This window comes from Lissotriton helveticus, chromosome 1_1 (genome assembly GCF_964261635.1).
Source record: "Lissotriton helveticus chromosome 1_1, aLisHel1.1, whole genome shotgun sequence".
In the NCBI taxonomy this organism is placed as follows: domain Eukaryota; kingdom Metazoa; phylum Chordata; class Amphibia; order Caudata; family Salamandridae; genus Lissotriton; species Lissotriton helveticus.
In genome coordinates, this window is record NC_136057.1 from 1,108,428,616 (window position 1) to 1,108,452,093 (window position 23,478).

General features: G+C 44.4%; 1 protein-coding gene across 6 annotated transcripts in view; it reads left to right on the forward strand.

The window, feature by feature from the left end:
• Positions 1 to 9,947, forward strand: part of CPSF6 (cleavage and polyadenylation specific factor 6) — a 435,319-nt gene extending 425,372 nt beyond the window's left edge. For all 6 annotated transcript variants that reach the window (XM_078678617.1, XM_078678596.1, XM_078678608.1 and 3 more), the window contains one exon: positions 8,360 to 9,947. The gene's annotated coding sequence lies outside the window, so the exon portion shown is untranslated. The remainder of the gene's footprint in view (positions 1 to 8,359) is intronic.
• The last annotated feature ends 13,531 nt before the right edge of the window (positions 9,948 to 23,478 follow it).

A 23,478-nucleotide genomic window follows, 5' to 3' on the forward strand; every position in this document is an offset into this window, starting at 1 on the left:
GAGAACTTTTATCAAATGTAGGGCAGTAGTGTCCGCTTTCCTATGCAAAAAGGAAACCTACATTAATTTGAAACTCAACCGTTTTCTCTTAAAAGCAAGTTCACCAGTGGGAGCTTGTTTCAATTATGACTTCCCCATCACTACCTCAGACATTTCAACAACCAAAAGTCAAATGCAACACCAGTTTAGATTGTTGACTATATATGTGCAACTTTAAACGAAAAGAGAAGTCTCTCCTTAGGAATAGAGCGTTTCCATTATGAAGTGTCATTGTCTACATACACTGTCACCTACTGCAAGACTAGTATCTTCCATACTGGAATCAACATCCTCTTGCATGTTTCTAGTCCCAAATGCTCGTCTGTACAAGAGACCTTTTCAACTGTGCAATGGAATGAACAGAAGGGCAATTAGGAAGACACTGTTAAAGCCAGAGAATCGCTCAATTGGTGGTGGTAAAAGATGTCTCCTTTCCACCAGGATGTTCCTTCTCAGGCAATAGTGACCAAATGCATCTTGGACAGGTTGGGTAGCCCATTTACAAGCGATATCAATACATGGATTGTGGACAGATAGTAGCTCTATCATTATTTGCCTAGAGCACAAACTCTGCTTCTAACATTAAAAGCTTTCCTTCCTTTCATGACTACAACAAGTCCTTGTTACAGAAGGACAGCACAACAATGTATTAATTAAATGAGCAAGTTGGACCAAGGTCCAGGATTATTTTATCACTGGAGGTGAAAGCAGTATGGCCTTGTTCTCTTGCACAACAATTGTCCATTCAAGCAGTACACCTTCCAGGTCTTCTGAATTGGCAAGCAGATTTGCAAAACTGGTATTATATGAGAAACACTAATTAACTTTTTGTTAATTGTGGACCCCTTTGTACTGGATTGCCGTCTACAAAACAAACCATTGATAGTGCCCTTTATTTATCAGTAAGCATGTGTATTATTTATCTTCGGCAAGCATACAATCCTAAGCCAAGAGCTCATTACACAAGATGAAAAGCAGCCTCTGATGCTTAGTTGAGAAATGTTCCCTTATTAAATATCTATAAACTATCCATATGGAAATCAATCAATATGTTCACTAATCAATATTGTTTAGATGAAAGTAACGAGGGCTGACATAGCAGGGAAGCCGTTTTAAATACCCATTTGCTTGACTGTGACTTTGTAGTAATAACATTGTACTAGTTAAATCTGTTCGAATGTACTGACATTTGCTTTGAAGGATAAGCTTTCTAATCTGTTCTACATTTGTGGCTATCGGTGACGATCCTACTTTGCATAAAAAGTTACTTACTTTAATCCTGCTTTTGCATTGTAGGTATCCTCACTGAAGTTATAAAACACTTTCCCTGCCTGTCTCGGTCTCTATGAAGATTGAGTTCTCCTTTATGATAAGCCTTTATAAAAAAAAAAAAACTGATGCTGAGCGGCAAACTCAGTACAAAGCATGCTAGGAGTTGAAAGCTGGCGACTTAAAAAGAGCAGTATGCCTTTTTTGACCTAATGCACTCTTACTGGACTCTACTGTAATAGGGAGGTTTCAAGTCTATAATGTTGGGGAATACATTTTCTGCTAGAAGGCTACAATGCAGCTTTTGGTTCATCCACATCATGATCCTTCAACTCTCCTTGCTTCTACTCTTTGAGTCTACCTCTTTCTTGGTGCATAGTTTCTCGCAAATGCAAGATTTTATGCAAATAAAACTTGAATTAGAACTTAAAAAAGTTCTTCCATCTTGTTGCTCAGTGGAGCAGTGCTTCAGTGTGAAACTAGCTCGAACTGTTACATTTTGTGCTGAAGGTTGAGAACAGAATTTTCAAGATATTAGCCCAAACCTCTTGCCTTTCTGATGTATAACAGTCACATTTTTTTAAGTGGCTGGCTCATTTGATTCGAGGTTTGTTGCAGCAATGTACTCTGTTCACCTTGTTAGCCATTCTTCAAATGATATTTGCATTCCTCTCTTTAAAGCTGTAAACTGAGTTAAGACACCCTTCACCTTTGTTGGTGAGCTAGAGCTCAGCAAGGCTTTGATGGTTGTCACCCTACTTTTGTGGCAGTCTTTATGAGTATTTCCCTGAAATATCTCAAATTATGTGCCGCAGTATCAGCATATGGCTAACTAGCTTTCTCTTTAGGCTGTCTGTTAGTCTACCATTCATTGTTTAGTCTTCCTCGGCCTGTCTTTCTCGCTCTGTAGTTTGTCCTTTGTTAGCCTCTGTCCCCTGCAGATTGCCTCTTTGTCACAAAGTTTCTGTTGATTTTTGTAGTGTTCTAACTCTGTACCTGTGTCTCTGGCCTACTGGCTCAGTGTGTCAATCCTTTTCAGTATTGTATTCTTTGTCTGGGCTCTTTTGTCATATGATGAGTCACTTCATCTATGTGCATGCACTAAGAGGACGTGATTGACTTGGGAAAAACAGCAAAGTCTGCCTGTTGCTCTGTCGTCTTCATATTATGGCATATTATGTAGCCCTTAGTCTGTTTTGTGTTCACAAGCAAAAAAAAATGTATCTTCTGTGTGTTTCCACACAAGTTCAGGAATCGCGAAGGCATAGTTGATCATTTCTTATCTGTAAAAGCATCCAGTGAGCAATTTATCTGAAGACTTAAAAATATTTTTTTTATGGTGCGCATGCTGCTCCAATTTGTCATAGAAATGCGAGGAATACAAATGTTAATATCTTCCCTTCTTGAAGCACAATATCTTTTATTCTCGTTTTTTCCTTTCATTCCCTTCCATACAAGTGCATTTCTTTTCCCAAAAAGTTTCAGGGAACTATCTCTGGTCTGTTAACTTACTATTGCATGATATTGTTCCAGCAGAATTGCACTATTGCATAATCTTTTCCCTCCATCTCCTAGTAAAGTGTTGCATTCCCCCGTATTAGTGTAATCCTTCTACTTTCCATTCTTTACTGACAAATCTCCTCTTTGTGAGGGTGTCTCCCCCCCCCCATCACAGGTGTATGATGTCTGAGAGTCTTGCTAGGTTTCTTGAGGCTGGTGAATGTCTTTTGGCTTCACTGTTTGATTTGTATGTGTCATGTTTAGGTTTTTCCCCCCCAATGCTGGGTAATGTTAATTTAGTAAGGCATAATGGTGTATTTTAGTTTATTTATAGTAATGAGCTGAGCACTTGAAATGATGAAAGTTTGTGTTGCAGCTGGCACATATCTGATAGGAGGTGTTGTACACGTAATAGTACGGTATGTGTCTTTTGATTGCGAAGGGAAGGCAGAATCTAGGATACAAGCCCTCAATTGGGGTGCATTCAACAGCAACATTGATTCAGTTCTTGTTCTTGGGTACCGTTCCCTTTTCTCAAATAACTAGCAAAAGTGGTGTGGCCGAGCCACAGATACCTAGTCTGGAGCAGCAAAGGATATTTGCCAGCAATCCTAACACCCGCCTCTACAGAATTACTTCTGGCTACAATGGATTGAAAGTACATGGTAACAGTTACACTGTTTGCAGTTGTTAGACAATAGAGGGCCCTAGTGCCCAAGATAAACACGTGCACCATTAAATGTGGTTGTAGCAGGATAGTTTCAGCAAGCATTGCTGCTTTTATCAATGCATTGGATACTGTCCCTTTCTTAAGCTCCCACTGATAATTGAGAACTAAATGCAATGTAGAGTTATGTTCACTTGGCCATCATTTAATTGCAGTGTTCTTATACCAACATTTAGTTTGAACTGGAGTTTTCCCAGTGTTAATCCCATACAAGTGATGCTAGTAATGTGCTTGAGATCTAAGTGTATAGAAATATTTGCTGTCCATTTTTCTGTTGAAGGTTTGCTAGGTATGTTTTATAAGCTTCCTGGTAATTTGTCTGCTCGTGTGAACTTTCATTAGGAAAACAACTTGGAATTTAGTTCAACCCCCATTACACACAGCTGTTGACTTTTTTGCTGTAGGATCCAACTATGTTTTTGATTCCCTCGGTACGCATTACTTCATATTCTTACAGCAACAAACTGTGATTGTTTCCACTTACTGTCATCTACAGCCCTTTCTTCTTTTATGTAGCTAGCACTTTGTATGGACACAAATTTTCAGTTGGTAGGTTACAACTCAACCACATATTTAGTTAGCAAAGTTGTTCTATTGTATTGAGACCAATATATACGTAACAGTTTGTGTTTCATTGTATTCCCAAGCTAGGAATGTTTTCCTGTCAAAATGTTACAGTGGTCTTCCCTGTAAACGTATTGATATGCCACATAGCCCATGCTACAATTTTTTCATGTCTCATGTCGATACTACATAAATGTTTAGGTATTTTAAAACATGTATTAACTTTATTGTGCTGCAGTTTAGGGGTTAGACTAACATTTGAGAGGCATTGATCCGATTCTAAATGCCAGTAGGTTAACAAAGAATATCATGGTATGATTCGTAGGTGTGATTTGAGGGGATGGGTTGTTACAGGAAGAAACCACTTGTGTCCAGGAGGAAGCTGCTGTATCCCCTTTTCCAGACTCAATCTAGATGTGAGGAATCACTCTGGAATTTCATGACTTTATAAATGCACTTTTCCCCCTCTAGCATGGATTTCCTCAGTAATTTAGAAATACCCTGATAACGAGTTATTAATAATAATTTATTACTTGATGAGCACAGATATTCCTGTTAGCCTACATTATTATTGTAACCATATGCATTTGATACTGTCGTTTATAAGAGGACAAAAGATGACAAAGTGCAAAGATTCTGTTGAACTGCTGTATTTCTACACCCTTACAAAGATCTCTTCACAGCCTTTATCAGTTGCTTTTCATTTTTATTTTGAGATTTTTTCAATTTTGTGTAAAACAGATGCCAATCCAATGAAATAGTTCAAGTGTTTTCATAAATAATTTTAATTATGTGATTAACATGTTCAACACACAGGTCATGTTTCAAATTGTTTGTTCCAATAATCTGTATGCTCTGAAATGTTGGGTCATTTCTGTTGAACTTCTGGAAGTAAATAAAAATAAATTGTTTTCTCTTGCTGTTTTTACATTTTTATTGTAATTTTCTGGTCTGTGAATCCTTGAACGTTTTGGTATTCTATGTTTTAATATGTGTGCCTCCTTAATGTTGTCACGGTCTTTGAGACACTTGCAGGCACTGCAGTACAATGTCTTTAACAGACTAGCTTCGGTTGAGTGTCAGTTATCACAAGTATTATGGTATTCTCAAGAGTTTGACGTAGTCCCTCTCACCATCACTGTGAGACCAAAATCTAAGCAATTTACAGATCCATTGTTCCTTGTTTGGATACTATTTGCTGTGGTGGATATGTCGGGTGCACCCCTAACTTGGCCTCGAACATCACCACACATCATTTTATCATGAAAATATATGTAATTAGGTGTTCCTTTGTTTATAAGACTTCATGTTCATAACGTATCATTTTTCAGTTCCCTATTGAATTGGTTTGAAAAGTTAATTGAAAGCAAATGTTATTGAATTCTTGTTCCCACTAAATACTATTTGCTGCATGTCAAATTCATGATTGTTAAGCTATGTCTTTTTTTAATTTGCCGGTTTACTCATCCAACAAACCATGTGTTTGCCAAGGCTTCATTTCTTGAGCAGGCAAGTGTACATAGACATCAGTCGGAGGCGACGGAACAAATGCTTAAACAAAAAAAAAATCACACAGGAATTACTATACAAATTTGTGATTCGTGTGTGATCAACACTTGATACCAAGACCACCACCTCCCTACTTCTAAATGGAGCACTTTTGCACAGCTGTTTATCATCGTTAAATGCTGTTGGTGTATGCCACTAAATGCTTTCTGGCTTCTCCTTGCAACATGGCTCCAGTCATATCTCTCTGTTTTGAGTTTCTGATACGATAAGCACAGTGAGCGTATCATCTCCTTCCCTACAAGCACTTCTGTGTTCATTACTCCTGTAGGTTACCAGATTTCTCCTGCCCTCTGACTTTCTCTTTAATTCCTGGCTTCTGGCTATAAGGAATGTACTTTCTGCAACTTGCATTACTCTGAAATTGAACCTTTCAGTTTGAGTTTTTAAAGGACAATTGCATAGATATGTGGCTAGTTTTGTGACCCGTGAAACTTATAATTTGCAGTATTTCAGTGATCAGAAGCAACATTGATGTTAACTACTCAAAGTGCCCCGTACAGGTTATCTTTTGTGTTTAGGCATTCCAAAGATGGAAACCTGGAGCTAGTGCTTTGCTTCCTGGGGGTTTGAGGCGATGATGGGAGGAGGGCGTGCCGACTCTAGATTCCTATACAGCCCAACACTGAGCTTAATCTTGCAACTTTACATTAGAGCTTGCACATGTTAGGCCACATCAAATCCCTTGAAAGGAAAAAAGATTTTGTCTCCTTGGTAGCATAGACACAAATTGCTAGGTGTTTACCACCCAGCTCTCCTGAAACATATTTGGCTTCACTTTGTGTACCTTAGGCCATGTTCCTGCTTTTGTGTCTTGTATGGGTCAAGTGTGATGTGTAGGAGGAGTCTTAACTGTTTCTGCTAGCTAGCTAGCTATCCATATCAATTCACTTTTTATCTTGATAACTGTTCAGCAGAAATTTAGTAGATAGTTTGAGGGATAGTAAAGACCAGGAATTCAATATTCAGTTTTGTTAAAGCATTTGAACCCATGAGATCGATTACATTAAACTGTTGAAATTGCCATTTTTTTATTGCTCTCACGTGAGCGAAGACATCTTTCCTTTTGTACTGCAAACCATCTTTGATTTTTACGTAACACTAGGTTTTTCTTTTGGGTCTTCCTCAAAACCTTCAGCGAATGCGAAGGGGATGCTTCACCACACACCTCTAAATTGAATACTCAGTTTCATCAGATCAGAAATCTTTTGTCTAGTCATGTAGCATTACGTTTTTGCTGATTTCCCTTCAAACCCCTTGGCTAAAATATCTTTTATTGTTTGGGCTCCACTGTTCGTCTTCAGAAATGGGCTGGAATGATGCTCAGCACCGAAACTAGGACTACTAGCACTGCTGCCCACCCTTCTGGAAATGGACAGACTGCCTCACTGCTGTGCTTTCATTTATCTGAAGTGGGTGTGACCAGGGCGAAAATTAACTGGAGTCCAAGATTGGACAGATGGAAGACAAGGCCATAAATTGAATTTTGTATTCCCTGCGGCTTCTCTTTTGATAGATTACTTAGAGCTGTGCAAAAGTGCTCATGCCTCCTGGGAGGTTTATAATGCGGGTTTGGAGGAGAGGTCGCTGTAGGTCAGAAAGTGCGAGAGTCACCACAATAAGTAAACTGGTACGAATTTCACTGCATTTCTAGACGTAGGACCATTGACCAGTACTGTCTAGTTGAAATCTAGCTAGTTACTACATTGCACTCTTAAATACATTTGATACTTTTCTTCAAATTATTTTGTTATCGTGGTTTATCATTTTAGATAAGCCTAATATTAACACAATGTTAAACCTTGCATGCATTCCTGAATGCCTACTATTGACCCTGTCTTGCACTGCTAGCACAGTGCAGTTTTATTTTCATTATTATGGTGAACATATTACATGCTTTATGTTCCCTCGGAGATTGCTTCACAATCAGTTGTGTGCATAGCATATCCTGAAAGAGTAGCTTCGTGTTTGTTATGAAATGATCGAGTTAATGTTTTTAAACATATTTTCAGCCTAATGTTTTTTTGTTTTTTTTACCTCCTACGTACAATGATTTTTCAGTTGACAAAAACCCACCTGGGTGTGCATGAAATAAATGTACATGTTAAATGAGTCTAACATGACTTTTGTAAGGGCATATTATTGATGTGGCATTTTCTCCTTCGTATTCAAATGTCTTCATTTATGTTCTGCATACAGAACACAAAAGTGTAAATAATGTGCCTGTCTACCGTCCTTCCACACTGGTTGTTACATTGGTTTAGGGTTTGTAGTTTACTGCTGTCATGCCTTTTAAACATAAATGTGATATTTTGTAACTCTCTGACTGGAAGCACATTTAAGCATTGTATCTTATTAATAGCCTTTATCTGCAAGTACAACTTAGCATGTTAGTCTCCTTATTTGGACTTTTTAAAATGGGTGGTCTTTTCTAAAGTGAAACATCACCATCACAAAATCGGAAATTATTTCTCACTGAATAAAATGGTTAAATAAAAAGCTGAATTCATGCATCAATATATTTGCTAAATGTGCATTTGTTTGAGCTATTTTGCAGTGTATAGTAGATTCCGATTCTGTGATTTAATTTGACAATTTTCTGAAAGTGATAGATATATTTTATGTATAGTTAAGCCAAATGTTATTGTTATGGGGCGTAGCAAAATCTACATCATAAATTTTGACACCTTACAGTTGAAGGAAGAGGAGGAACACATCGCAGGAGACACTTCATGGAGAAACACACTTGGCAAGCAGTTTGCTTCATGTGATTGAACTGAACTTCTAAGAATTCATGGATAACATGAACAGAAATAGATGTGAATAAAGCAAATCTGCAAATATGGTAACCAGTAGCTCTACTTTTATTTTTATGTTGCTTAACTGTTTTATTTGAAAGAAACTTGTGATTTTCAAGTTATAGCTTTTGCAACGTTATTACTGGTTAAACTACATTTGAAATAATCTCCAAGCAATTGGAAGTCAAGTAACTCCTTGTTTTTATAGTAGTTTGTTGTTAAAACGTTCATGTTCTGATAATGTCTGTAAATGGTTTCACTTTGATTACAATAGATGTAGTGTTGTAATAAACTGTTTAATGCGGCCGCTGTGTAAATCTGTTAAAATTATTTGATGTATACATACCTCAGGGACCGTACATTCATTTTATTTTTTTCACAAAATAACTGCTAACGGCCCAGACCTGCAGTAGATTTATATTGGTTTATCATATGCATTGCATAGTCCTGGTGAATAAACAGTGTTCTAAATGCTTATTTGATATGGAGTATGCCACGCACTGATATTATTTTTGTAGCTGACTGTGTTTGGTATGTAAAACTGTAAACTATGCTGGTTGCATTCCATTCCAATATTATTTGTACATTTCTTTATGGAGGAGTGTGGTTATGAGACGAGCATAAACATGTATTTTTACACATGTGCAGCTGCCCGTGTATGGTCAATATTGCGATCATTCTTAAAATTGACATTGTGACAAATTTGTGATTTTCGTCTGTGCACCCATTTACAGTTGTACATTCATGGAAATATTTAACACCTTAGCCATGTTTCCTGAATGGTTGTAACTGGTAGAAGTAAATTTCTATATGTGCATTTAATGCAGATTGAGTAGGCTCCCTGAATTCTATGATGCACATTTAGTTTTAACTAATGTGTGTTGAGGTTTTGCAAACTATCTTTGAAACCAATACTTTGCTAAAAATAATTAAACCTTATTCACTTTAGAAAGGAACTGCATGTATAAAGCAAGATACATTTAACTACCTTATATCTAACCATGGATATTTACATAACATTATTTGACAAGTTTTCCCGCTTTACATGGATTTTCATTATTAATTTGGTTTCAGTTTTTTTCAAAACCTCAGAAGAAGGCTCAGACACATAAAACCTTAATTGAATCCCAGTGTAAATTGTAAATATAGTTTGCAAGGTACTGCAAGAATGTGTTCATTTTGTACTGGTCACCATTTAAGGTGGTCTAGAGAAGGCTGTTAACATTGGATATACCCCTGTGCTAACAACATTTTCGAAAATTGGAATGATTGGTTTTATGAATGGAAACAGTGTTTGTTATGCTGTCATAAACGTAATTTTATATTCTTGTTACTGTGAAATGTACAATTTTATTATTTTGTAAAGTAATGCCATTTTATGGAACAAATTATTAATTTGCATTGTCATACCAACATGGGTACTTGAAAAGCACATGTGCTTATAGGGACTTTACTCAAAACGAATAAAGGTTTGAAATCCTTGATATTATATGGGAAGAAACGTTTACCCATTCCGCAAATTATTTTAAATTATTTAAACATGCAATTATAAGTTGAGGTAAGTAATATAACCTTTTAAATGCTAATATTTAGCTTAAAACAAAGTATTTAATGTACCTTTTTTTGTCTCATGTTGTTTACTACATGTTTAGTTTTAGTATTTTCTTAGTATGGACCAACTGCCTCTTTGGTTTCTGAGCTAGTGTATTCCAGTTTACATCGTGACGACATTTATGAAATTTCCCTGGTGCGCCATTTAATATATACTTTAAACTGCACATGAATAATAATCTTGGGGCAGATATCAAATAATGTATTTCAGTCTTTCAAGACCGGTATTATTAATGTCAAACCGTGCCATTTAATTCATTGTTTCTCATTCTGTTTTTGGGCATAGTAATTGTATTGCAACTGAAGGCATGTTTTCATTTTTTTCCTCTCTACTGTGTTAATCTGGCGGAATACATGGTGAAATGGAGATTTTACAGAAAATGTTATGAAGAGATGCCTAACAAAATACACTCTTATTTCCAAAATTGTTTGAAATCATAACTGGTCTTATCCTAAATATAGGTTTAGTAGAAGGTTTTATATGCTGATATGTTGCATACAACAATTGTTTGTATTGAGAGTCCTACTTAGGTCGTGTGGTAAATGCAATGGCATTTTGGGAAGTGTGGCTTAGTAAATTTTAGGATTACTTTTCCTGAGGTAGCACAGTATGTTACTGTAGCACAGTATATTACTGTAGCACAGGCACTTTGCTAGTGCAATTAAAATGATTCACAGCTAGAAACGTTGATACTACGAAACAAGATCATTAAAATCCATTTCTGTACTTTTATATTTTTATTTCAGTGTGAATAATTGGTATTCACTTCCTTGGAATAAATGAGGAAAAGGCATTGTTTTTGTTTCTGCCAGGATTTCAATTTACTGTTTTCTTTTGGGGGTATATTTGGATTTCCTTATGTACGGACCACAGAAATGTTGAGTTCTGACCCAGGGATACATAAGGTTATTTTTCTGCTGTTCGATACCTATGATTTCCTTTGTGAGTTGCATCTGTTACATTGTTTCTGAGATGCTAGTGCCCTGTGTATGTTTCCCTCAGATTTCATTTGGGCTAAACCTTTATCATGACCATCCCACAACACTTCAGAAAAAATATCCCAAATAAATGTTTTCTTCTCCGAAGGTCAAAATAAAGTTATTTTTGTTGATATTTCTTCATTTGATAATTAAAAGTAGCTTCCTGTTTTTCATGAAATGGTTGAGTTAATGTTTTTTTAATATATATTCAGTCTGATATTGGAGTTCCTGTCTTTGGCTCCAGATATACAGAACCAAGACAAAAACATCCACGCCACACTTGTTGAAGCAAAGCTCTTCATGGAATCATTGTAATCTCTCATATGACTAGCCATTATGCATATGGTCATCCACCAACGTTGCATAAATTGCATCATTCAAGTAGTGTTGAGCTTACATAAATTGATGACCAGGATTTTCATCTTTGTTTATGGCTGCTGCATTGCCTAAATTTACTTGTGAATACATACTGGGAAACATTTCAGTAGTAAGGAAAATCTAATGTGTTAACTTTATAAACACATTATGATCTGTGTGAGTAGAGACACTACCCATAAATTTAGTACAGAGATAGGCATATGTGAAGGCAGTCTTTATGTATATTTAAGCCCGGTATTTCATGAATTTCTCCACATCCCTTTTATGGTCCAACACCATTTTTCTTTATTTCCGTTTGGTTTACTTGATACCCTAATTGACTGTTAAATCTGAAGTATTGGGAAAACCACTTAGCAATATCAAAATAGCTTTTTACTATACAACTTATTTGTTGGTAAACACATTTTGGATTCAATTTTAACACAAGTACAAAAACAACTGATGATTCCAAATGAATTGCTTCTCTCTCTGGCTTTGTTATCTAACTTTGAGTTAATACCTTGACTCGTTGATTTCACAAACTCTGGTCTTTATTGACATATACAGTGCTTATCACTGTATACCATCTTCAGCTTCATTGGCCTAGTATTGGCGTCTTAAGGTGACAGGGGTTTATTCGAATCCACCAATATGAAGCGAGTTGAAGACTAAATGGAAATATGCTGCTGGACATCTTTTTCCTTGAAAATGTATCATCTGTTTACTTAATAGAAAGAGCACATTGCTCACTGGCACCTACACCAGTCCCTGGCGCAAATCCCTTTGGCATATAAGGTTCAGAGCGAGGTAGAGGTTCCTCCTTGTGGCCAACGAATGTCTTTTATAATCAGCTGATACATAAAATGAAAATAGCAAGATGGAATGCAAGAGGCGTTAATGATAATAGAAAAGCCAGGCTAGTGTTAGTATACCTTAGCAAACATACTGTTAATATTGTATTAAGTCAAGAAGCACTTTTGGATGGCTTGGGTTTCAGCGAATTTGCTGCCAACTGGTATTTTGCAACATGAATCCTTTTCTGGTTTCAGATACTGCGCATTATTTCGCCATCTAGTGGTTTGGTCCAGAATAGTCTGGGTTTCTTTTTTGTTGTTTTTTTTTCGTTGCTTTGGGCGTCGTCGGCCACCATTTGGTGCTAGGACAATCCCTTGTGTGGCATCAGATGGCGCCCTGGAAATTCCTGTGTGTGGTAGCCATCTTAAGATTATTTTTCTATCGATGGGTCTGGAAGCGAAGGGAGACACTCTGAAGATTTGGACGAAATCCTCAAAAGAATCTAAGAATTTAATTGAAAATGCAATTGATCAACTACAAAGACACCAGAGAAGAAGAAAGCCCTCTGGATATCTTTCCGTTGGGGACCCCAACAGAGCAGTGACGCACATGGATCAGCAGAGGGCTTGGTAGGGGCCATGGTAAATACCCCTTTCAAATTCTGCCCAAAGTGTCACTGCAAGTTTACGCAGCGCGATCCAAACGACGTTTGTATCCTCTGCCTGCGATGGATCACAAGGATAAGGACTGCAAGGCCAACGTGTTCATTTCGAAGACACTCCTGGTAAACTGAAAGCAGAGGAGGACCATTACGCAGCTACGCTCCAAAGCCAAAAACAACCTTCGCTGAGGGACTTAGGCTTCTCAAGCGATGAAGATGACCAGGGAGTAACCAGAGAATCGACTTACAGGGGTCAGACTTCAAGATACTTGAAGGGGACACCGAGAAGAGGTGTACCGCAAAGAAAGCAACAAAGGACACCGAGAAGAAGACAAAGTAAGAAATCCTCAACCGTTTGAAACCAAGGGCCACTAAAAGAAGGCAGCACAGGCGTCAAAGAAATTGAGGACCGAGGGTCAGCCATACCAAAAGAACCCCACGAATCCCTCTCCCGGGGATACTGACGAGGGAAGAGCGTCAAAATCGACAAAGGCAAGTGCCGAACGAGATGCCACAAAGGGAAAGACCACACTCAAGAAGAGTATCTCCCCGGCCTCAGATGCCGAAAGGGCCCTCGAGGTGGAGAGAAATAGATGTCTGGATGCAGAAATGGCAGCACTCCTTTAACGGAAGGAGGAGTTCAAGGTGCTGAAGGAATTATGAATTCCCGCAAAGCCTGCCGGTGACGCCAAAGAAGAGGAAGAGATCCCCAAGCTCCGGCAACCCCCAAACCGCACAAAGAGAAAGTCGAGGAGGAGCTAAACGCTCCAAAAGAGGAGGAAGCCTTAGGGACTTTTGAGGAAGAATGGAACGACCTTGACACAGAAAGCAGAGAAGAAGAGTTCTGTTGCTATCCCTTGAAGGTTTCTCCACCAGACAGCATGGTCTTCTCAAGAGAGAAGCTGATACCTTCGGGTGCCTTTAGATGAGGAAAGGGGAAACTCTTGCTTCCTCCTAGAGACTTTGACACCATCCACCAATGGGACACAATACCTCCCAATGCTGTCAAGCACCCTTGACCAGAGCAAGGAGGCTTTCAGGGAGCCTGCCTCAGCAAAAGGGGTAACCCCAAAGGTGGGAGAAAAATAAAAACCCTCAGCAAAAGACTCTAAATACATTCAGGGAAACGGTGCCAGACTCCATCATTGTCACAACGGCAAGAAGGGGCAACGTCCACCGGTCCACCTTCAGAGAAAGAGCAAAAGAATGGACATATGGAGAAAGAAGCAGCAATGCAATGGCGCATGAGCATTGCTAACTCTAGTGCTCTCCTCAACAGGTTTTGCCACCTGCAATGGGATGACATCGAAGAACTGATGAACACGCTCCCAAGAGGAGGACACAGCCAGCAGACAAATGTGCAAAAGGCACAACGTTGAGAAGGCATGCCTGACTCCGAATATCAGGCTTCAAGCAAGAGGTCCAAACCTCAATAATTAACAGAACCTTCACAGGAGACGCCCTGTTTGGAAGTGAGGTAGGTAAATCACTTAAACAAATGAAGGACAATGTAACGGCAAGGGCTATGGGAGCCCTACAATAGAGGGGCACCTTCAAGAGGGGAGGTTTTAACATCAGAAGACCCACATAAAGAGGAGTCTTCTTAACAGGCCCAACAGCAAAACACGTAGGGTGGCGGACTGCAGTCAAACCAGCAGTCCGGATACCAAGCCTGACAACAGCCACCAAGGCAGCCCTTTGGGGACAAATGAAGAGGCAGGGGACAACCCTCGAGAGAAGGAGGAGGAGTAGGAGCAAATTTCAAGTGACTTGGTGTCATACGCAGATGATACCCAGCTAGCGGTCACGATCAGCGGGGACTCTGGGGTGGATGCCCCAAGATTCAGAGAAGGACTTAGGGCGGTGGCTGGTTGGATGACGTCCAACTGTCTCCAACTTAACGCCAAAAAAACGGAGGTGATGGTCTTTGGGAAGCGGACGGACCTTTGGGGAGATACCTGGTGGCCCCCTGAGTTGGGTCCCACCCCCACTCCGGTTGCGGAGATCAAAAATCTTGGTGTCTGGCTGGACCCTTCCCTCAACTTTGTTGGTCACACTAAAAGGACGGCGGCGTGCTGCTTTGGCATCTTGCGCAATCTGCGACCTGCCCTTAAATATTTTGATGCCGCAACCCGTCAACTTGTGGTACAAGCAACGGTTTTGGCTCGGCTGGACTATGCCAGCTCCCTTTTCATAGGGTTAAACCAGGCCGAGCTAACCCGACTTCAAAGAGTGCAGAACGCAGCGGCCAGAGCAATCGTAGGTCTTCCTAGGTTTTGCTCGGCCGGTCCAACCTTGCGAGCCTTGCATTGGTTACCCGTTAGGCAGCGGATCCATTTTAAAGTACTGTGCATATCTTTCAAGATTCTGAAGGGCCTACCGCCTCCCTTACTGTGCCAACTTTTGTGCTCTTACATCCCGGGCCGCACTTTGCGTTCGTTGGACCAAGAACTAGCGGCAGCCCCTCGGTTCAAACTCAGTCGGGCGGGGGGTCGCTCTTTTAGGGTGCGGGCAGCCGCGCTCTGGAACGCTCTCCCCTTGAAACTCCGGACCCTTGGCGACTTGCTTTCCTTCCGCAAGGCCGCTAAAACCCTTCTGTTCTCTGAGTTATGTTAAAATCCATACCCCTATTTTTAAATAATATTTTCTGTTTTCTGTTGTGTTGTGTTCGCCACCTTGTCAGTGCGCCGGGACGCTCCTTCGCTGGAGCAGCCGTGCGCAATACAAATAGCCCTAACATAACATAACATAACATAACTTGACCACAGCAAAATACCCCCACTCAACACCAGTGGGAGGCAGGATAATACAACACCTACGTCAATGGAAATACATCACCACAGACAGTTGGATTTTAAATGTGGTACGCCACAGCTATTGTATAGAACTAACAAACAAACTCACCAAAAAAGAAAAGGTTCCAAGGAACAGAACTCTTACAAGAAGAAATAAAGCAACTCCTGCAAAAAAAAAGCAATAGACTGTACCAAAAAGGGAACACTCCAGAGGAAACTATTCACCTTACTTCTTGGCCCCAAAGCAAAATCTCACGCTAAGACCCATATTAGACTTAAGATTCATAAATAAATGTATTTGCTCACCGCATTTCAAAATGTCAACACTACAGGAAGTAATCCCACAGCTGCAAAATGGGGACTTCATGGCAACAATGGATCTAAAGGACTCCTATCTACACATCCCCATGAACCAAGCGGACAAAAATACCTCCCGGTATTCCACGAGAACACTCACTACCAATTCAGAGTCCAGCCTTTCGGGATAAAATCAGTACCAAGAGTCTTCACAAAGTGCCTAGCAGTGGTTGCAGCATCCCTAAGAAGGAGAGAAATCCATGCGTATCATTACCTAGACGACTAGCTGGTGAAGGCAAATTCAAAGCAAAGCTATTAGACGCATGTCCATCAGGTGATCACAACACTCCGAAAATTGGGGATTTCAATAGACAACAAAAAATAATCAACAAAGCCAGAACAAGAAAAAACCTTCTTAGGAGCAATATTAAACTCAAAGGTTGCCCTGGCATACCCGACCCAAAGGAGAATTAAAGCTATCAAACAAGAAACTCGCCTTTACCAGAAGGGTCAGTCTCTGAACGTGAGGACTGTCATGGAACTCATGGGCAGGATAGCATCATACATCCCCCTCATCACTCATGCACGCCTCCACTTGTGCCCTCTGCAGGAATGGCTTTGCAGAAGTTGGTTACAAACCACAGGGAGTTGGGAGGATCTAGTGGTTTTAACAGAAAAGATTCACATGGAGATACAATGGTGGGCATCCAAGAACATAACACTAGGCTGACCTTTCAATATATCAACTCCTTCAGTGACCATCACGACAGATGCTGAGGAAACCTGGTGGTATAGTTCAATGCAGACTCTATAAGACACATTAACTTCCTAGAAATAAATACAGTTTTTCTGGCACTAAAGGCATTCCAAGCCCACATAGGAAGGAAGACCGTATTAATCCAAACAGACAACACCGCAACTATGTTTTGCCTCAACAAACGGGGAGAAACAAAATCATTCACCTTAAGCAAATTAGCTCGGGAAATATGGAAATGTGCTAATTCAAGGAAAATTAGCCTACAGACAATTCACCTGCCAGGGGAGGACATCACCGAAGCAGACCAACTCAGCAGACAGAGCAGCAGTCGCACGAGTGGGAGATAAAACAAAGGACCCTGCCGCAGGTCTTGAGCCTCTTGGGAACCCCAGAATTAGACCTATTTGCAACAAGGGAAAACAAGAAATGCAAATCCGTTGCCTCCAGGTTTCAACACCACCTATCAAAAGGGAATGCCCTGTCACTAAACTGGCCAGGGACATTTGCATACACTTTTTCTCCAATTCCTCTACTACAAAGTGTTCTGGGGAGAGCCAGACAACCAGGATCAGATCTAAAATAAATAAATACAAAAATACTCATAGCCCCTCAGTGGGCAAGATAAACCTGGTACTCAAGCTGACTCGAACTGTCCAGGGGACTGATGATCAAGCTCAAGGCAGACAATAACCTCCTCACAATGAAAAGGGGGCAATTCTTTCACCCAGAACCAGCGATGCTCAGTCTGGCGCCTAAATACATAGAGTTCGGACATTTAAACGTACAGGAGGCAAGAAAACAGACCACAAGACAAAGCTAAGCAGCTAAGTGGAAATGGTACACCATATGGTGCACAAGAAACAATACTCTCAGCTCAATTTCCACACAGGAAACCACGCTCATATATCTGACTTACTTGTTTGACAGTAGCATCAACTACTCAAGCCTCAAGGGTCAAAAAGGATTGCACCCTCAAAGGCTCGAGTCCTAATGTAGAGCTTAAACGCAGTCCTAACATAACTAATGACAGCACCAATTGAGCCCATGCACAAAGCAGAACTCAAATACATCACCATAAAGACTGACTTCTTAATAGCCATAACATCTCTACGACGAGTAAGTGAACTACAAGCGTTAACTATTGAGGAACCATACATGCAAATCCACAAGGTTATACTAAGGACAAACTCTCAATTCATGCTTAAGGTAATAAGTAAATTCCACATGAACCAAAGCATACAGCTAGCAGTTTTCATCCAAAACCCGACTAGAAAGAAGACTTCATACCCTGGACGTAAGAAGGGCTTTACTATACTATCTTCAAGAGACAAACCACTCCATAAAGGCAACCGATTGTTCGTCTCTCACTCAAGGTCCCAAAAAGGTAGTACCCATAACAAAGGGGACATCGTGTCACTAGACACCAACATGGGCATCCCCACACATTAACCAAACATTACTGCGTGGATATTCAGATGACTAAGGAAGCTCAAGTGGGACAAAAGGTACATCTGAAAGACACGTTAGTGATAGATTCCTTACCTTAGAATATCCCCAGGCGTCCGACTGGATCCGGAATTTTTTTGCGTAGCAATACCCCTGCGCGCCGGTATGCGTCGTCCGCGTCCGTCGTCGGCGTCGTTAGCGCCGGAATGACGTCGTCGGAGTAATTAGACGCCGCCCATGCGCGCTGACGTCAGTTCTTTTTTCCCCGCCAGCTAGCGCAGATCCGGAGAAGCTCTACCCCTTAGTCTTTTTTGACTAAACATTTCGATCTTTTTGATGGCTTTTCTAGTACGAGTCTTCGACTCTGGCGGTGCCGATAGGGATGCCCGGGTTCAAACCCTGTTCCAAGTGCGACCGCCTGATGTCGGTTACCGACCCCCATCGCCGGTGCCTGAAGTGATTAGGCCCCGAGCACGACGACCGTGCCTGCTCCGACTGCCGAGCCCTGACATCGAAAGCTAGGCGGGAGCGGTCCCGCAAGCGGCTCGAGCTACGGCAGTCGGCCCCGCGCCGCTCCAGGTCCCGGTCCCACGGGATGTCGAGGGACTGGTCGCGAGGTCGGAGTCCTCGCAGCTCCGGGACTGGACATCGGTCATCGGGATCCAAGTCCTCAGGTAAGAGGCATGAGAGGTCGGAGAGGCGTCATCATTCCTCCGACCCACCCCGACGCTCGAGCGATGCGGCCAGGGGTTCGGGTGACACCACCCACGTGGCTCTGCTTGAGTCGCAGGCGTCGCCACCTGCCCCACACCTTCGGGTCCCTGGGCATGGCACGACGCCGGAGGAGGACGAGCGGTACCTCATGGCCATGAGGTCCCTCCCTCCTCAGCCGGGTCCCGTGGCGCCTTCGGGCCCAGCGGCCCCGGCTGGAGGCCCTAGCGGGTCTAGTGCTTCGGCCTCGACGCCGTCGGGTGCTTCGGCCCCGGCGCCGCCGGCGACTTCGGTCCCAGCGCCGCAGGACCTCACCGGATCCGCTTCCGGATCCGGGTCGTCGCCGGTCGACCTCACCGACGCCGGCTCCACGGGTGTCACCCCCGGCGCCCCTTGTGGACGCCATCCCCAATGTTCCCTTCGGTCCGAGACTGGTGCCGCTTCCGACAGCCTTTGGAAAATGTTATTTCCATGAGGAGGCCCAGTCTATTGAACCTGTTCTGCAGGAGATGGGTGACGAGGGAGATTGGGAGGGGTCTGCTGACCCTCTGGCAGAGGAATGCCAGTCTCAAGAGGACTGGACATATGAGCTTGGGGAGGCCAGTGGAATTGACACTTCGCCAGACACTGGATTTGTCTCCCCTCCCACCGTGGCTACGGAGGAGGGGGCTGCTTTCAGTGTAGTGTTGACGAGGGCGGCCAAGGCCTTGGGCCTTGAGCTCCCCGTCGCGCCGTGAGGACTAAGCTCCTCACTGAGGTCCTTAAACCGCAGGCAAGCTCCAGTGAGCCACTGCTGCCGTTTAATGAGGCCTTGTGTGATGTTCTTGTGGGCACTACTTGGTCCAAGCCCGCCTCAGGTACGCCTGTGGATAGGAACGTGGCCAGACGCTACCGCCCGGCTCCGGGCGACCCATGCTTTTTGTCCACCCATCCCACCCCCGAGAGCCTGGTCATCCAGGCCTCTACTTCCCAGACCGCATTCCCGACGGCCACGCCCGATCGGGAATCCAAGAGGTATGAACAGTGTGTTAAGAAGGTGAGTTTGGGACTGCGGTCTGTCAATACCGCATGCCTCTTGGGCCGCTACACCCACACCCTGTGGGATACGGTCACGGACGTGCTGCCACAATGCCCGGAGGAGGTCCGGGCTAAACTCGCCCAAGCCCTTGCGGAGGGTCGAGATGCAGCGCGATATTCCATCCGGTGTGGGCTGGATACCACAGACTCACTGGGCAGGGCGATGGCAACGACGGTGGCGGTTCGACGCCACGCCTGGTTGAGGACCGCCTACTTTTCGGCCGATGTCCAGTCCACTCTTCTGCACATGCCGTTCGATGGCCGTCACCTCTTTGGCGACAAGGCAGACCATGTGCTTGAGCGTTTCAAGGACTCCAGGGCTACGGCCAAGTCCTTGGGCCTCTCGGCCCCACGCCAGCAATCGGGTGCCTTTCGTGGCCACGGGAGGGGCGTCCCCACACGAGCTGCCAGCCACGCACCGCAGAATGTTCAGCAGCGCGGTGGTGGCCGTGGAAACCGCCGTAATGGCAGTCTGGGACAGCGGCAAGGCCAGTCCACACCTCCCTCCGCAGCACCTGCCGCAAAACCTTCCTAGTCCGTGTTTTCAGGCCCATGTGACGCCAGTGGGTGGCAGGGTTCGCCATCCTCTTCCACTGGCGCAATGTCACGTTGGACGGCTGGGTGCTGCAAATTGTCCCAAGGGGCTACTCCCTCCCCTTCGAGGCAACCCCTCCAGCCATGCCGCCGCAGTGCCACCGAGTATCGGGGGATCATTTGCGACTTCTGCAGGAGGATGTTACGGCCCTCTTGGCCAAGGGGGCCATCGAGCGCGTTCCTGGGCCAGAAGTAGGGTGTGGTTGCTACTCCCACTACTTTCTGGTACCCAAGAAGGGCAAAGGGGGCCTACGCCCTATCTTGGACCTACGGAACGTCAACGGCTTCCTCCGGAAGGAGAAGTTCAAAATGCTGACACTAGCTCAGGTCCTAGCTGCCCTGGACCCAGAAGACTGGATGGTAGCGTTGGACTTGCAGGACGGTTATTTCCACATCCCCGTCCTGCCGGCCCACCGCCGCTACCTGCGGTTCACGGTTGGCCACGAGCACTTTCAATTTACCGTGCTCCCCTTCGGCCTTACCAGCGCCCCACGGGTGTTCACGAAGGTGATGGCGGTGGTCGCAGCTCATCTGCGCAGGTTAGGGATTTCAGTTTTCCCCTACCTCGACGACTGGTTGTTGAAGGCAAGCTCGCCCCAGACAGTCGTCAGCCACCTCCAGACGACGGCAGACCTCCTGCATCAGCTGGGGTTCTCCATCAATGTGCCAAAGTCACACCTGTGCCCCTCTCAGAAGCTCCTCTTCATCGGAGCGGTTCTCGACTCGGCGCAGTTTCGGGTTTATCCTCCCGAACAGCGGGTCCGGGATATTCAGGCTATGATTCCACTCTTTCAGCCTTCATCCCGGGTATCGGTCAGGTTGACACTGCGGCTTCTGGGGCTGATGGCCTCCTGCATCCTTCTGGTGCATCACGCTCGGTGGCGGATGCGGGCTCTGCAGTGGGACCTGAAGTTTCAGTGGGCCCAGCATCAGGGCAACCTTTCCTACCATGTCCTGATCTCGGAGGGCACTGCGAGACAGCTGCAGTGGTGGCTCACGGACCGCGATTGGGTCAGTGGCAGATCCCTCTCCCTTCCCCAGCCCGAGCACGTAGTTGTGACGGACGCGTCCCTCCAGGGCTGGGGAGGCCATATGGGAGAGGCGGAGATCAGAGGCCTCTGGTCTCCGGCGGAGTCCCGGCTCCATATCAACCTCTTGGAGCTGCGGGCGATTCTTCTAGCACTGAAGGCATTCATCCCCTCTGTCCGGGGGAGTGTAGTGCAGGTGTTCACGGACAACACCACCGCCATGTGGTACTGCAACAAACAGGGCGGGGTGGGGTCGTGGACCCTTTGCCAGGAGGCTCTGCGCCTCTGGCAGTGGCTGGAACAGCAGGGCGTGACCCTGGTGGTTCAACACCTGGCAGGTTCTCTGAACGCCAGGGCGGACGAACTCAGCCGTCGGTGCATGATGGATCACAAATGGCGTCGGAATTCGGACGTGGCGCAAGGCCTCTTTCAGCAATGGGGAGAGCCTTGGTTAGAACTATTCGCCACCGAAGAGAACGCGCAATGTCATCAGTTCTGCACGTTGGAATTTCCAAGGCGGCACTCGCTCGGAGACGCTTTTCGTCGCGAGTGGAGTTGCGGTCTGTTGTACGCCTTTCTGCCTATACCACTTCTGCCCAGAGTGCTGAAGAAGATCAAGCGCGACCGGGCCCAAGTCATCCTTGTGGCTCCGGACTGGGCACGAAGGTACTGGTATCCAGAGCTACTCAGTATGTCAGTCGATCCCCCAGTTCGTCTGCCTCTTCAGGAGGACCTTCTGTCGCAGCAGCAGGGGACGGTCCTCCACCCGAACCTGTCCAGTCTCCACCTCAATGCTTGGAGATTGAGCGGCGACAGTTGAGGCCATTTGACTTGCCTCCTGAAGTCTGTAATGTCATTCTGGCAGCCAGGCGTTCCTCCACTAAGTCGGTATACGCCTGCAGGTGGAACAGATTTGTGGCATGGTGCACAGCAAAGGCTGTGGATCCTCTTGCTGCCCCTCTTTCGGGGGTTCTTCTCTTCCTTCTTTCTCTTGCCCAGCAGGGCTCTGCTCTGGGCACTATCAAGGGCTACCTTTCTGCCCTTTCAGCCTTTCTAAGGCTGCCTGATCAACCTTCTTTGTTCAAGTCCCCTATTGTAAGTCGATCCCTGAGGGGCATCACACACACTTTCCCTCCTGTTCCGTTTGTGATGCCTCAGTGGGACTTGAACCTTGTTCTTACGTTTCTGATGTGCGCTCCCTTTGAGCCGCTTGACAACTGTCCTCTTCGTCTTCTTACCTTGAAGACTGCCTTCCTGGTTGCCATCACCTCTGCCAGGAGGGTGAGTGAGCTCCAGGCTCTTTCTTGTACTCCTCCTTTCCTTTCTGTCCATCCGGACAAGGTTGTGTTACGTACAAAGCCATCTTTCCTGCCCAAGATTGTCCCGGCCTTCCATATCGGGCAGTCTATCACCTTGCCCACCTTCTTTCCGCCACCGCATCCCTCTAAAGAGGAAGAGCGGCTCCACCGTCTGGACCCAAAACGTGCGCTTTCATTCTACTTGGATCGCACACGCCAGTTCCGGGTGGATAACCAACTCTTTGTTGGTTACGTGGGCACTAAGAAGGGGAAAGCGGTACACAAGCGGACCATCTCGCGGTGGATCATCTTGTGTATCCAGGCATGTTACTCCTTGGCTAAAAAGGAGCCCCCTGTTGGATTGCGGGCTCATTCCACCCGGGCCACGGCTACTACAACTGCCCTAGGCCGGGGTGTGCCCTTGCAGGACATTTGCCAGGCAGCTACGTGGGCCTCGCTGCACATGTTTGCAAGACACTACTGTCTGGACAGTCAAGTCCGGAGGGATGGCTTCTTTGGCCGTTCCGTCCTCCAGGACTTTCTGGTGTGATTATTGGTTCGCAGACCCACCACCGGGGTTGGTATTGCTGGGGTATCTATTCTAAGG